This window comes from Anguilla rostrata, chromosome 2 (assembly GCF_018555375.3).
Source record: "Anguilla rostrata isolate EN2019 chromosome 2, ASM1855537v3, whole genome shotgun sequence".
In the NCBI taxonomy this organism is placed as follows: Eukaryota; Metazoa; Chordata; class Actinopteri; order Anguilliformes; family Anguillidae; genus Anguilla; species Anguilla rostrata.
This window is the reverse complement of record NC_057934.1, coordinates 46,822,862-46,836,343: the sequence shown is the minus strand read 5'-3', so window position 1 is coordinate 46,836,343 and position 13,482 is coordinate 46,822,862.

The following is a 13,482-nucleotide window of genomic DNA, read 5'->3' as shown; positions in this document are numbered from 1 at the left end:
AAAATACTATTCATTATTCAAAATGCATTCTCCTTTGGCTAATATTTTATGTACCCTAGAAAAATCCGCTCACAATTCCAATTCAAATCGTAATGCTGGAATGCATGAAATGCCTGCCAAAATTGTTCATATATAATTTACAGGGCTATGCACACTCAAGTATGATTTTTACCTAAGGCTTGTATTGAAATGTAAACATTTTACAACCTACATCTCCTACAACACAGGTGTCAGAATCCCATCTTGGAGGGCTACATTGTTAGCTGATTTTTAGTGTGTTTAGCACCATGATTAACTGAAGACATTGATTATCTTAAGAAACACACATTGTTTTCAAGGTTTCAATTGGTTACAAATTATTGGCAAATATCACAAATATCTGCAGGTACTGCAGTCCAAATTCAACAATCCTTTCCTACCAGATAAAGGATTGGACTGAAGGTAAAAATTATAAAAATTATTTATTTATTTATTTATTTATTTATTTATTTTTTAATAGTGCCCTAGTATGGAATCTTGGCAAAAATTACTTAGAGGTTTCGGGTATTTAAAAAAAAAAAAAAAATTAAATCACAGATAAAATGATTACACCATTCAACCTGTTTTCAGGATAATAGTACTGGTCTTGGTCAATTTCATATTTGTCAGGTCACAGGCCAAATAAGAAATTTGAAAAAATAGATTTTTAAAATGAAAATACCTGAAAATCCAACTCGGAAAAATGTCCCATTTTCTGGCTGAGCATGCATGGGATGACCTGTGTACGACAAAATATAGACTGGCTGTGTGGATATTGTTAAGATTTAATTTGAAAATTGCCATTGTGCCTGTAAGCAAACTACTGAATTTGAACTGCGCCCAAATATCCAGCTGTATAAATGGATAATTTGTAAAAATGATAGACGTAAGCCACCCTCCAAAACGGCATTTGCCAAGTAAGTAAGACTAATGCAATAATTTCCCCTCTCCCTTGATTGGTACTTTATGCTTTGTTTTGCATGGTAGCCATGAATGATGATCTGTGGTTTCAGCTGCTATCACTTTCATTCTGACCTTGAGAACTGTGGTGGTCGAGGGTAGATGAATGGTTTCTGCCCCAGAGGTGGTGTGAGTCAGGTCTGCCAGGATGGCCTGTGAATGTCTGTGTACCGGTATCACGGATTAGTGTCACCCACTGCCTGTGAGAACAGTGCATTGGGTTGGCTAGGGTGGCACAGACGGCTATAATGTGTGACAGATGCTGACTGCAGAGCACTACAGAAGGCAGACCAGAAGGAGAATAGAAGGGGTCTGCTCTGTGGTGCCTTGTCATGGTCTTGTCCTCAGATCTAGTGCTGCTTCTTTGCATGGTCACATGGACCTGCTGGAATGAAGTGCTCTTGGCAGAACTGGAACAGCCCTGGGTGGATTTAAAAGACAGGGTCAGGATAGGATAATGCTAGGAAGTGATGCTTGTGTGCTTAACTTTGGCGTTTTGTATTGTTAATGGTGAGGTGTTATGTGAGTTTCTGAAGAGTGAATGTTGATGTGGTCTCCACCGTGACGTCATGCAATAATGTGGAGAGTCCAATGTATATTTGGAGCTCCAGGCAGTAATCTGAGCTGATGGGAATGTTCAGCCTTATTTTTGCACCCCTACAAAGATCCTTGGTGTCTTATTATCTAGGTTTCCTCTAGACAGGGAGGCCAGGAGGTTGTTTTGCGGAGCTTTATCTTAATTAGCTACAGGAAGGGATTCATAAACAAACCCCTCCATTTTCAGCATGCTGCAAGTGCACTCGAGGAAAAAGTAAAGTCAGTGAATAAAGTAGCTGCTCAGCATAGCTGTGCAAATGGATGCATCAGCACATGAAGAGTAGATCACCCTCTACAACCCATTCTTGCATTCCAGCCTCCACATCTGTTCAGACAGATGTTGTGAAACAGATAAACCTTTTAGTGAGTCTGGAATCCATACTGACAAACACATGAAAGCCGTTCCCCAAAGTACAGTTTCAAAGAGTTTAGTTTGAACAAAACAACCAGTGGTTTTTAATATAATATAATTAACAATGTGTTATTTCTATATAATATTGCTTCCTTGACAAATTGAATATATTACGTGCATGTTGTATTTTACGTATTACTGTTTAATTGTTCCAAGGACCCAAAATTATTCCTGTACTGTTGGGTTACAAATAGAAACCTCCTGCACTGAAGGACAGTAATACACTGCAGTGAAGAATGTACAAATGTTATACATGGCCAATGTACAGTCCCACAATGCAAATGCAGGTGGTTGACAACTAGCTCTGTACATAGAGATCTTTATTAGCCATTGCACTGCCGGATGTCCTCCCTGATATATGTTTTGTCCATCAAAGTAAGGAGTGCATGCTGTCCCTTAAACAGCTGCAAAGATTGCCAAGCAAGCAGAGATGGCCAGACTTTCCTCTCAGTAACTGTGCTGCCTTCAGTAGAAGCAACACTTGGCTATATCATGAATGAAGAGGTGATGGGAGAAATTCATGATGGAGCAGTTTGTTACATACATGGCTTTGAACACAGCTCTCTGCAACACTTCTGAAAATCTTGTATCCTCTGATAATCCAGACATGATGTATGAACAAGGAATCAATTCTCTTATTAGGAATGTAAAATATGAGCAGTACACCTATGTACTGTAGCCTGTTAGAGAAACTCTCCAATGTGCCCCAAGTGTCGCTTTGCTGTTAAGAGGGTGCCCATGGGGGATAGGGAGATGTAGAGGACGCTCTGAGGACAGTCGTACGCCCCATTCTGTTGTCTGTGAGCAGAGTGGACTATGTAAGTGGTGCATGACTATGTGACAAAATGGAGCCCCCAGGCCCTAGCATCTTCTCAGTCATCTATTATTATATTTCTTTAATTATTGCCAGTGCCCCCATATCTTCTTGGAAAGGTGATTGAAATGGAAATGGCGTGTACACAATAAAACATAAAGGCTAAGTAGACAAAAAAGTTACAAAATATAACCAAAAGTCACATCCATGTGTTCAGGTTTCCAGAGAAAAGGAGAATCTAGTCTACGTTCAATATGTCCATCTTGCATATATATTTTTTATCTTATAAATGTTTGAATTCCATTTTTAAATTTTAATGCATTGTTAATTTACAATACCCAATCAAAGTGTAAATGAACTACCATGCTGTCTTAAAAATAAAATTGAATTTCTTTGGTAGAATCATTGTTATTGTGTCATTATATGCACTCATTATTGAATTTGAACTTTTGGATTAGTCTCCTGATTAACCTGTGCCATTCATTGTAATTAGCTTGCAAGATGCAACCAGAAACTTAAATATTGAGTTGACATTGAAAAGACCCTGCCAGTTATTACTTGAGGTCACTGTGATGAGGTTTGTCAATTGTCTGCACACTTGAAAGCTTTTAATCATATTTCACTAAAAAGGAGCAATTCATTTTAAAAAGGAGCAATTGTGTGTATTAGGTGTATTAGGTACAATAATTGACAAAAAAAACTATTACTGTAGAATATACAAAGTATAGCATACTTTAGGGCCTGGTAGAAAATGTCTAATTTTGGCAGTTATATTCCAGGTGTCCCTGGAGGCCCTTTAAGTTCAGCTACTGTTTGGCAATTGGCATAGAAGTGTGACAAATTATGCAATTAGGAACTAATTACAAATAATAAAATGTTCAAGAAAAACAATAAAAAGACGCTGTAATGGGTGAGGCTGGAGGGCGTTAAACATGAATGCACAAACAACATAGGGATGACAAAGTAAAATGATATTCTACTGGTTTATTGAATACTGTTGAATTTAATTTATCATACAACTTTACTTGGACCACAGTACAAAAATTCCAATAGATTGTCACTTAAAACACAAAAACACCAGAAAATGGCAGACATATGTGTCAACAGGCATAAGGGAAAAGAGAACAGTGAGAGAACAGAGCATGTATGATCTAATAGAGGCATTGATCTGTACCAATATACTAACTGAAAAAACAGATGACCTAAAATTACGCACATTTTTAAGAAGAAGGTTGTAGACATGGTAAAACATTGTGAGCTATGGAAAACCAGATGTGGGATTTAGTAATCTACTCCAGAGTACTGCCACGTTTTATACTATATTTGTGGAGATGGAGATGGTCATTACAATCCCAAGTGCAGTGAGTGCACTCACTCTCTTAAAATACGAAAGTCACAATCTCATGCATCCATGTGTGAATCTCACCCACTTCCTTGAAAGCAACAGACTGCCCATCTATGTAGACGATTTTAAATAATTTTAGAGGTCTCTAAATGTGACGGGTGCTGGAGAAAATGTCCGCAAGTCGCAAATCTTGAAATCGCGCTAGGAAGCAAAAAAGGTTTTTTAATTTTTTTTTTACTGTTTTCCTTTTTTTCATATTACGAAAGTTAAAGTGTTGAAGAAGTCACTCAATAGAATAAACAACATTTTTAGGGTCACTAAATACTTATAATTTGTCAGCAAAGTCGGCTTGTTTTAGTGATTCTTACAGCCGGGTTTTGGAGGCGTGATGGGGGTGCAGTTTAATTAGCATGTTTGATTTCGTTGGCTATTGTCACTTTGTTTACTCTGTGAGGTTGCTACAATGGCGGATGCTCAATCAGTAGGTGAGAGTATAAGCTTTCTAACGATGTATAACATGTCTAATTTTGCTTTTGGAATAGCGTTTTATAGGTTAGCGTAACCGAACATTTTCTTACCATGGCATTCGCTCTATAGGCTATATCGGTAGCATTAAAAGACGTTGCACCTAACGAAACATTGTCAACGATTTTTCGTAATTCCTTGGAAAATACCATTATTATTGAGGACTTCTGGGCATAGCTAAGCCATATGTTTGCTGATAGACCTATCTGACATCGTTTTCTGGAGCAAAACAGAAGCGGATAGAACTGTCATTGATTTACTGTCTGTGTCTCCATCTACTGAACATAGATAAGATTTCATCATTGCTATGTAAGTATTACTGCTCAAAATATTTCGGTTATATACGTTATTTTAGAAATTGAGTGTCTTTAAATAGGTTAGTGGTATTATGTAATGTTTAAATTATATCTATGTTTCATCTTAAACCTTCATAAGGGGCTCATATGCTTTACAATGGACAAAAAAGAATTATATTCCTTTTTGGAGAGATTTTGGATTTGTTTCTGGACACTTAGCTATTTTAGACCAGTGTTAATAATTTATGGGTAGATTTGGAGATGCTGGGTACACTGCTTAGTTTTTGCTTCATAGATCTTTAGTAGTTCTACATATCCACCCTTAGATTTTATGAACTTGTGGTCAAGAAGTTTTTGATCCAGGACATGTATACTTTAACCCGCAATCTCACAGTATTTCATTGCGAACTAAAAAAGGAGCAGATTTTAGATTTTAGATTTTTTGCCTTGACCATTGCATTTGTGGCAATTTATTTCTTACAAAATTATGAATATAAAGTAATCTAAGCTAGTATTATAAATGGTACAAATGTATTGCTTAATTTAAGACATTTTTCTAGTCTCTGTGGTGTTCACATCTGGAGTTATAAAGCTTTAAATAGGGTAATCCCTAAATGGACAAGGATTTACAGGTACTCTAGCAGGGGAGTGGTTGGGGTGGAGTTAACTAGCTATTGTTCCCACCCATTATCTCCCTGTGAGAAGTGTGAAAAGTTCAAGATCTTTCAAGGGGATTTTCTCTGCTACTTGATTTTAGGAGTACCAACATTCAAATAAGCATATCTTCTTCAACTATTTTCAGATTTCAATGTATGACACATCATTTGAATGTTTATAATCTGTATTTTTTTTAAAAAACTGAAAAATGACCTTGCCCTACTTGAGGACCAAAACACCAGCACCTGTCACAAATATCAGGAAAGTCATTCAGAAAATCTGAAATGTGTTGATTTGGACAAGGGAACAGATTTGGGTGCACCAAATTGGCTCTCTGGGTTTTATGATTATTTTGGTATTTAGGTGCTCTTCATACGTGGTAATCCATGTGGGCATGGAATACAAATTCAGTTTTAGCCCATACTAATCGGTAGCTAACTTGCTTATATAAGCCATTTCAGTCAGGTTTCTGAAAAGACAGCACTGAGACAGCCATGGTTCAGTTAATCAATGACCTGCATGTAAATACTAATGCGGGGTGTCCAGCAGTATAATGCACTATTTTATGGTGTATGTAAATGACCAGACCAAGGATCATTATCCCGAATACCATGTGAATATAAAAGTACACTATGTTTACATGCACACAATATTGTGATTAATGGTCCATATTCTGGTTAGGATGTTATTCTAAATAAGCTGTTCACTTACACCATGAAATAGGATTGTGACTGATATTCATGTATACATGGAATACATTAGAGTATCCTAAAAAAAACCATGTTAAGGACATCTCTGAAATTCACCACTAACTATATTGTTTCACATACAGTAAGCTTGTATAATCTTGTTTTTCAGTCAGGATTCTGAAAATGCTTTTGAAATGCTTTACAATATATCTATGCCTTTCATAACAGGTTTTATAATTTTATAATTTATAAATATAGTTTATACACTTATTTGATCTAAAATACCAGATACACATGACCTGATGTAAAATGCATAAATTGCTATATTCAGGTGTGTCGCTGGTTCTATTCTGTTGCAGCGGAAAATAGAAGATATTTTAATTAGCTAAAATCCTGAAGGAATCTTTTAATTTTTGTATTTTCTTAACAGTAAATTTACAGTAATACAACTAATTCCTCTGGAAAAAAGCAAATGTGTGTCTATCACAGGAGGGTGCTGGGTTTTGTTGTTACTTCAAGATAATATCTTTATCTTGATGATGATTAAGTGTTTACAAAATTGCACTCTGATCATTAAAATACTTTGGCACGAACACAGAGAATGCTACTATGTGTGTGAGATAAAACATCCTGAACATTTTTTATTATTGTTCTTGATTTAAATTCTACAGCATATCCTACACATAAATATGTCTTTCCTTTCCACTGAAATATTCTCTTTCCTTTCTCTATGAATTCAAAATGAAAGCAAATACATTTTTCACAACTTTCTGATTTGCACAGTGCTTTTCTTCAGAAGATATTCCTGCCCAACATGTACAGAACTACTTTTATCACTGGATGAGTCACAATGTCCGCACCCACACACAACAAATTAGGCTGATAGTAACAAGGAATATCGGTGAATGAGCCAGCTCCTATGTCCTCAATCATGCAATGAATGTTTCATTAATGAAATTATTTTCCATGGCTTTCCAATATTTCAAGCCAATATTTTCAAATCTGGCAAGAAAAAAACCACAGATAGTTGAATTGCAGTTGCACTGCTCTGAGGAATATCAGATGGCTGCGCTGCCTCCCCATCCCATAGGATTGCCTGCCAGAAGACAGAGCCACACAGCTCTCTCACTGAGACCACCAACTGCATTGACTCAGCCTAGCAATCAGTTCAGCACTGCCAAGCAAAACACACACAACGCAGCAATTAAAAGGAGATGAGGCAGGAGATTGGGGCTACAAATGTGCTCTTTAATAAGTAAAGACTTGTTTGTTATTACTTCCTGAGCAACCAGCCTTGCATAGTTTATTCATATGACTCATGTACAGTATAAAGAAGTTGCAGCACTTCCCTTCTCCTTTCTGGAGGCCAAGTCTCTCAATGTCATAGAACAGCAACTGTCACTGCAAACCTCATAGTGTCCCAATTTGAGCTGTCCCAGTTGTGCTGTTTGTCCCTCTGTGGGACAGGGCCTCCAACTCAGCCTCTATTAATAGACGTCAACTTGTCTGCACTACTTTAAAAGTCTTCTGTGGGATTTAACATATAGCTTTCAGACATTAGATCTTGACTGCTCCAGTTGTGCCCATCTCTGATCTCTGCTGGTCATTGTTTCTGGAAAGTATCCATTTTGGTTCTTGTTTTGGAGTGTTTGGTAAATTAATGCTCCGTCCGTAGCATAGCTAGTCTAAGCATTTTGCCATCTCATTGACATCTATTGACATTTACCAGAGACATCTCTAGATCATTTACCAACTGTCCTCTCCACGAATAAATGTCAAGAATATGTCATGTGCCTGTGGCTGCCCCCTGTGTTTTGGGTGCAGTGGTTGCGTAGCTTTTCCATCTGATATGGACGCTCAGTCTGATTGCTCCTGCCATGCAGCTCTGTCATTATTTTTTAGGGGTCAGCTCCAGGCATAAGCAGGTTTGGCTGTCACTTAGAACTCTGCTTCCATGGAAGTGGCTTATGATTTCATTTATGTACAGTGCCATTTTTCATGCTTGAGTGCTGGTTATATGCAAGAGGAAACCTGTGTTGCTTTGGGCAATATTCCTATTTCATCAGCTTTGTATAACATCTTTGTTTAGTCTATATTGTGTCCGTATTTGCACTTTGTAGACATATCACTAAATACAATAAACACACATGTAACCTACTAGCTTCCTGCATATTTGTTAATAATGCATAGTAAGTTGTTTAACTAAGCTTTGCTGGTATGGAAGGGAAGAATGCAGTCAGTTTGGAGTTATTTCTTCTAACACAGTAAAATGATTGGTATGTTACTTTATAAAAAATAATTAGGGCCCAGAGAAATAACTGAGCGCGTGGCCATCTAGATTTTCAACCTGAATTTCAGCAGTTATCCTCCAGGTGCCCCTGTAGGTATTGAGTAGGTTCTGAGTTCAGCAGTAATTTGGCAGTCAGCAAAGACATGTGACTAATTATGCAATTAGAGACTCTTTATGAGGCACTCATCAGTGCAGAACAATAAAATCAGGCTGTTACAGATAACTGTGTACAAATACGTTCAATAACATCGTACTGGTACACTGTGTACCGGCAGATTTAATGTATTCTGCAACTTGTCTTGAGACCACTGGACAAAGATTTCAGTAGAAAAAACACACACAAATACAATAGTTTGAAACAGACATACATGAGGGTGAATATTTGTCAAAAAGCAAAGAGCGGTGAGAAGCAGCATAATGTAACTTCTGATGAAATGGATGTACAGTATTAGTCTATGAGATTATTCTTATTGAGAAAATTGATCACCAAAAATAGGGCATTTTATTAAAAAGCCTGTGCTAAAAATTCCCAGAATGAGACTTAAAAGGTCAATGTATGAATACATTCAACGAATAACAGAAAACTTAAATGGTTTTAACTTAGGTCCAGGTAAGTCTCAGGCTTAAAAGTCAGGCCCAATGAAAGTCATCTAATACAATCTAAATACATTTTTTAAAAAGACTCACCTTCAAATGATTGGTTGTCATTAGCTTGGTAATGGGCTCTTATAAGCTATAGGCCTACCTTATGGAAAACAAGAGATTTCTTTGCAGTTTCAGATGGAAATGAAATAAAGTACAAAGAAAGAAAAGGGTGACGAGGAAAGGAAAGAAGCGCGAAAATAAAAAAGATAATCATTTAAAGGGAATTATCAGTAATGTAAATCTTAATTAATAATTATAAATTAAAGAGAATTACGAAAATAAAGGGACTTTTGTGGCTGTTCCTTGTGATGGTACTGCAGCAATTCAGTTTAATCAGGTATGGGGCAAATACCAAGATCCAGCTGCTTATGGGTTGCATATGTCATAAAATGCATAATGTATGCCTTGTATGGAATGCCTATGTCATTTCTGTAATTCTGTGTCTGAGCAATTAAGCAGATCTTAAGCCCGTGCCCTTATCTCACAGTACCCTCAGACACTGGCCCTTTCCCCTACTCTCCTTCCCATAGTCCACGGTCCCCAGACAAAAGACACAGCCAAAACCAAATCCTGATTGGTGCGCCACAGCCAGTGCTGCTAATGGCTGAAGTTTTCAATCGAATTTGAACGAATGCATTTGTGCAGAGGGCTTTACTTCATTAGTGGCACTGAAGCATTAAAGCCCGGGTGCAATCCCTACGGCATGGCAATAGGTCCTGAACACAGACTTAGACATTTAAGAAGCCATTCCTTTCCAAGCCTCCCACTCAAAACTGAATTCTGGGTCTCTGAAATGAAAGCAAATGGTGCAGCTCTCATTTTCATTATACACAAGCCACTATGCAATAATACTAGAAACTAAATCACAAATATTTCAGCACAGGAAACTGTATTGCCTGAGTAAAGGCTGAGAGCTTGACCTTCGAGGCCTCCTCCAAAAGTGGACTGTCTTGTTTGGGGACAGTGTGGCAGCTCCAGCCTCCTCCCACACCTGTGCTGTCACACAGCTACGTGCCCCAGGGGACTCAGAGCGGCCCTGTCACTCAGGGATTAAGAGGACGCTGTTATTTAACTGCTATAAGGTAAATTAATGAGGCTGAAATGAATCCCATTTATTTCACTGCCTGCCTGTGGCAAGCTGATTGGTGATTCCTCCCTTTAAACATGCATAATAACAGGGAGAAGTTTGAATAATTCTTATCACGCCTCTTTAGGGAGCAAAGGCACAGTGTTGGATACAACACTGCTGACATTAATGATGAAGGTCTACTCAGCATGTTGCAAGTGGTGTATAATTTAACAGTTCTATCATCTGTGTTGCAGTCACGCAGAGATGATTGTGTTTACTGCAGATGACATAGATGACCTGATCTGAGTGTCATATTAACTTGCATGAAATGTTCTCATAGAGTCTGTTCTGTGCTGTTTAGTCTTCAATTTCTTTTTCATTAGCTTTCATGAGACACCATCAGAAACGTTTGACGAAACCCTACAAAGACATTTGTAAATATGAAATATATCAGAACTGTAATAATTGTAGCAGAATTACGTTTTTACATTTCTGAGTCTCATTTCAGTCTCAAAAATATTCTCAAATGTGCACCACATCAAAAAATTAAATAAATGATGATGAGCTGTATGACTATGACCAGATTTTGATCCACGACTTATTTCTTCTGAAATTGCCATTTTGTACTAAAAAAAAGCTCTAGGTGTCAATGCAAGTAAATGGTAATGTATGCTGAAAAACAGTCATTACTTATTTTGCTGCAACAAACCATTCCCAAAGTCACACAAGGAACAAAAATATTAAATATGACTGAACTTGGCAATGTTAATAAAATAGCTGTATAGACATTGCACTATTTACTTAATCTATTTGACAGGGGCTTGTATCCAGGGCAAGTTTACAGACAAGATTATGTCAATCTCAAAAGCAAAATATCACTAAGCAGGTAATCTAGTAATCAATAGCTAAGACAGAGAGAGGAGCTACACATGCAAGAGCCTAAGTAATTAAAATCATTAACAAAGTACAGTGAGAAAGCACCAAGATTCATAAACAGAAATTCAGCACTTACAACTACTGTTTCCAGTAGTTACGGTCCGGTTGTTTGAATGAAAACGTAAAAGCAATGTGCCAAAATGAATGAAAAATACAGTCTCGCTAGGACATTGACAGCATGGTCATGATTAGATCACCTGTGTCCTTCACATTGTACATTCTGGCAGCACTTTACAATGACACATTAATGAATAAGTCTTTGCAGAGATGGGATTTGTGGTAACAATTACTGAAGAACTCCCGTAAACTGTCAAATTAACCTTAGGTATAATTCGGTTGTAAATTGTTCCATGAAATCGAAAGCAAGAGCGTACCTGTAATAGCCCTTCATGAAATACAGCAATATGTCAATAGTGGCTGTGCGAGCCACTAGCCAGTTGAGCATACTGATCTGAACTTGAGTTAATGTATGGAACACCATGTCCTTCTGTTGTGTAGACACCCTGTAGCAGCTGTAGTTTTCCATGTGCCTTCATTAGTTATGTGTAGAGTAAGTGGCTTCTCTAAGGCTTTTATTTAAAAAAAATAATAATTTAATGTATAAGAACATGATCCATATGACCTTTGTGTAGATGTTAATGTTATTGGTGGGGAGTGAAATCCCAGGCCAGATAAAAACTGGTAATGCTGATATTCTTTGCCTTGGATGCAGATGTACAAAGTGAGGTCAATCCCCCAGCCCATCCACTCTACAGCCTTGACTCGTGTTTGGAAAATAGGTTTTCTCACTAATCAGAAGTCAGGAAAGGCTAGCACAAAGACCTTGATCATTGTTAGTTTTAGACTAAGACGGGAGGTGAAAGGTCTGGACAAAGAAATGAAGAAACTTAGAACCTTTCCATACCATTGAACCAATGAGCAATTAGGAGCCTGACACATAAGGCATTTTCTCAGCTGTCTTATCTGCTAAGGTATCATACTTTTTCAAAACAAAAATGAAGCCACTACAGACAACCCATATAATCTATTTGCAACTTTCTCCCCTTTCTCTCCTCTAAGCCTGGGCAACCCCTCCACTCTTACAGCAGTCAACTTCGCTTCTGACTTTCACTACAAAATCACTGATATCTGTAACTCTATGCCAGCACATGCCTATGGCCAAAAAAATCACTGTTCTGGCTGGGAATCTTCCCCGCATATCTAGAGCATTTACATGGTTCCCAGTGCTGATCTCCAGGAGTTCTTAACTTGTAAGCACCTATCTGTCCGTTTGACCCCATCCCTTCTAGCCTTCCGCAGCGCTCCACACTAACACTTCTGCGATTCATCTCTGTCATGGCCAACTCCCTGCTGATCACTAGGTGCATCCCCAGTGAACTCAAGTAAACCTGAGTAAGACGCTTATTCAAAACACCAACCTTGGACCTAGCCACAGTCCAAAGCTGTTTACCAGTCTCCCTTTTCCATCTAAAACCCAAGTTAGGGTGGCATCCCCCCAGCTTACATGTTACATAACCTCTGAATGACCTGAATCAGTTTGGCTTCAAAGCCAACCACTCAACAGGGACAGCTCTCCTCTGTGTCACAGAAGCACTCAGATCTGCAAAACCAGCTACCAATGGTGACCTGAATAAAATACAATGCTCTAGCCCAGGCCTGTGGTGTAGCAAGAGGAATGGAACCCATTACCTGAAATCAGTTATAAAATCTTACAGTCCTTCTAGATCAGCCCATGCTGCATCTGTTGGATCTGCTAGTGTCCTGTATTTTAAAGGTCCTTCCACATGGTTATGACTTTGTCACTGTCTATCTTCTGCCTCAGACTGAAAACACTCCTAAATTGTAAATCAGCTCACCTAATGCTACATGTAAGTATGTAGCATAGGCAGGGCATTACTAGCCCCACCTATGCTACATCTATATCATGTATGCTACATCTAAAACTATATCATTTGCTACATACAATCCCATTTGCTACATTCTCAGTTTCCCTCTTGCACTTACTATTGCACTTAAAATACTGTAGGTTTATGTATCTGCTACTTCTAAGTAATTTATTAACTGCTACTACTGGTTTTGGCCCCAATCACTTGACATTAGGCAAAATCTTTTTGAATGCACTTATTTAAGTTACTCTGGCTAAGAGGGTGTGCTAAATGTCAATGTCATGTATTAAGGTAGGTTCCCATATTTGCTGCTTTTTTCTCATTATGAATGTTCCTGTATGGA